The sequence below is a fragment of the Malania oleifera genome, chromosome 2 (assembly GCF_029873635.1).
Source record: "Malania oleifera isolate guangnan ecotype guangnan chromosome 2, ASM2987363v1, whole genome shotgun sequence".
NCBI lineage: Eukaryota > Viridiplantae > Streptophyta > Magnoliopsida > Santalales > Ximeniaceae > Malania > Malania oleifera.
In genome coordinates, this window is record NC_080418.1 from 123,758,958 (window position 1) to 123,762,802 (window position 3,845).

Below are 3,845 nucleotides of genomic sequence, written 5' to 3' on the forward strand. Positions count from 1 at the left end.
ATTAGGAAGGGTCACCCAGAACTACATCAGATGGGGTCCCTAAAACTACCTCGGGGTAGTACTGTACCCAAGTCTCCAATCGTTTATCCATCATCACACTATCATTCCAGTGTGATTGCACCACCTCCCAAAACTAGCTATGGTACCGTGCTCATAACCTAACATCTCATATCCACATGATTCTTAAATCATATATGACAATTTACATAATAATACTGAAATTATAATTCACTTTTCATAACACTGTATAAAACATAAGCTGTTTATAATTTTGTAAAATATCTATCATATTCTGTCTTGGTATAAAATCAGCATATCAAATCTTGACATCTAGCTATCATATCAAATCATGGCTTATAACCGTCACATCACATCTCGACTTATAACTGTCATAACACATATCAGCTTATAGCCAGCACATCATCACATGACTTATAGCTAGCACATCATCCCACGGCTTATAGCTGGCACATTATACAGTATAAATATTCCGTTTATTTATGCCATTTTAACCCGTTCTCATGCCACACAATTTTCATCTAATAAATCATAAATCAGTATATCATATCTATCTTATTCTAACAATTATATCATCTACTGAAAAATTGGTCATACCATACTACATATCTGCTTAGTTGAAAATACGGGTTTAATTATCTCCACATATTTTATTTGATTAATATATATATATATATATATATATGTATATATGTATATGTAAAGGAAAAATGGAGATAATCAACCCTACTCACTTTGATTCTTTATAAAACACGCATAACAATTTGGAATCAATAATTTCAATCAGTCAAAACGTTTAGAAAATCCAGTACTTTAATCCAGTAATCTCATATTCAAATTTAATCGGATGGTTTTGAAAATAGTATCTATTAACCGAACCTTAGGCTCGAAAACCTCAATTTGAATGGTTGGATTGGAAAGTAAAAGTCGTAATCATATGTATATAATCATATTCTGTATTTTAATTGATGGAACCTACAAAAGTAACTAACATAATATAATACCCTTACCTGTTCCTGAAGAAAAAACCTAAAACCTTCAAAACCATGAAAACCTAACCGCATGAATCTACAAAATATCGACGACTTACATGCCGGGAGAAGGGAGAGAGGACCGGAGAGCACTTGCGGAGAGATCCCCAGGCTAGAGAGAGAGTGAAAGTGAAAACCATAATTTTTGAGAGAGAAAGGGAGAGACAGTTGAGAGAGAGTTATGAAAAATAAACATAACTTAGTCCTTAAGTAAGTAGGCCCACAGGAAAACCGTTGACGATTTTTCTGGGCTCGATAAAATCATCCACGGTTTGACACTTAAACAGCTCTCAGTAGTTTTCCTGTAGGAAAACCGTCAATGATTTTTTTGATCCTCACGAAACCGTCGACGGTTTGGTCCTAGCTAAACCCTTTTTCCTCTTTTCTTTTCCTTTCTCTTTTCTTTTATTTATTCCTTTATTTTCTTGGTTCGAGTTACTACATTCTCCCCCCCTTACAAAAATTTTGTCCTTGAAATTTGCTAACTGATTTCCATTATATCCACTGTATTATCACTGATCTACTGATCTGACTCTAGGAAGAGCCAATGGCCACCCACATAGCAGCCTTGTCCCAAATTTATTAATTACCCACACTTATGGTGGAAGAATACCATGGTTACATCCTTATATCTCAGGAGATTACAATACCATACAAACTCTCCCAAAGACCATCCATATGCTAAATCATAAACAAACCTACATACAAACCAACACTTACCTACTATCATACCTACCTATTTAGTGTTGAGCCTCTCTGAACTGCTGTGGATGCTTCTGATGTATTTCTATCTCTAATTCCCATGATGCTTCCTCCACTGCATGATTACGCCAAAGTACCTTTACTAGCGGAATCCTTCTAGTACGTAGCTCCTATTCCTTATAGTCTAGAATCTAAACTGGTATCTCATTATATGCCAAAGTGTCCCCAAGCTCCAAAGCCTCATAATTGATCACATGTAAAGGATTTAGAATGTACTTCCTCAGCATGGACACATGGAACACATCGTGGATCCTAGACAGTGCTAGGGGTAAGGCTATCATGTACACCACCGGGACCAACTTTTTCTAGAATCTCGAATAGCCCGATGTATCTAGGGCTTAAATTACCCTTCCTAACAAATCTCATCGCCCCTTTCATCAGAGGAATCCTAAAAAATATGACATCACCTATATCAAACTCCAACTCTTGCCAGCGTGTATCCGCATAGCTCTTCTGCCGACTCTATACTGTTTTAATCCTTTCTCTAATAAGCTTGACCTTCTCAGAAGTCTGCTAAACAAGCTCTAGTCCCAAAATCTGTCGCTCATTGACTTCATCCCAATACAATGGGGATCGGCACCTCCGACCACACAGTGCCTCATATAGTGCTATCCCAATACTGGCCTAATAACTGTTATTGTATGCTAACTCAACTAACGGCAGATATTTAATCCAACTACCCTCAAAGTCTAGTACACATACCCATAGCATATCCTCTAGAATCTGAATGGTCTTCTCAGACTGACCTTCGGTCTGTGGATGAAAAGCAGTACTGAAAGTGAGTTGAGATCCCAATGCTTCCTGTAGGCTCTTCCAAAATCGGGAAGTTAACCACGGGTCCTTATCTAAAGCAATGGACACAGGTACCCTGTGCAATCTTACTATCTCCTGAACATAACCAGCTTATTCAAGGAGTAACTGACTTTAATCGAAACAAAATGGGTAGTCTTCATTAATCTATCAATAACTACCCAGATAGCATTCTGTCCCTGAAGTGTTGATGGCACCTGTGACAAAGTCCATGGAAATGTGCTCCCACTTCTACTTAGGAATCAGAAATGGTTGCAATGGTTGTGCTGGCCTCTGGTGCGTAGCCTTCACCTGCTGACATGTCAGACACTGCTCAACAAAATAGGTGATCTCTCTTTTCATGTTAGATCATCATAAACATTCCCGCAGATCTTTGTACATCTTTGTGCTCCCTAGATGCACTATTAGGAGTGAGCGATGTGCCTCTTCTAAGATGGTTGGTTTAATCTCAGTGTTATTCGGTACGCATATCCTGGTGTGAAATCTCAACACCCCGTCGTTTGAGACATTCAATCCACTCTGTACTCCATTCACAATCTTTACCACCTCTACATCTTTTGTCTGAGTTGTCTTGATCTTTTCTCGTAAGGTTGGTTGCACTACCAGGTTAGCAATGAACACCTGATGATTTCCTTCCACTAACTCTACACCCAATCTTTCCAAGTCCGTCTTAATCCGATGCTGTACTACAACTGCTGAGACTGATGCAGCCACTGACTTCCGACTCAAAGCATCAACTATCACATTAGCCTTTCTTGGGTGGTAACTGATGGTACAGTCATAAACCTTTATAAACTCAAGCTATCTCCACTGCCTCATGTTCAACTCCTTCTGAGTGAAAAAGTACTTAAGACTCTTGTGATTAGTAAAGATCTCACACCTATACAGGTAGTGCCTCCAGATCTTTAACACATAAACTACCGCTACCAATTCTATGTCATGTGTCGTATAGTTCTTCTCGTACTCCTTGAGTTGGTGAGAAGCATACCTGATGACCTTTCCCTGCTACATTAATACACACCTGAGTCCTTTTTGAGATGTGTCACTATAGATCACAAATCCACCATATTTTGATGGAATGGTCAACATTGGGGTAGTAACTAGTCATTGCTTTAGTTCTTGAAAACTCTGCTTGCACTCACCAGTCCACTCAAACCTCATGTTCTTCCTCGTGAGCCGTGTTAGCAGACCCGATAGTCTAGAAAATCTCGCTACGAACCGGAG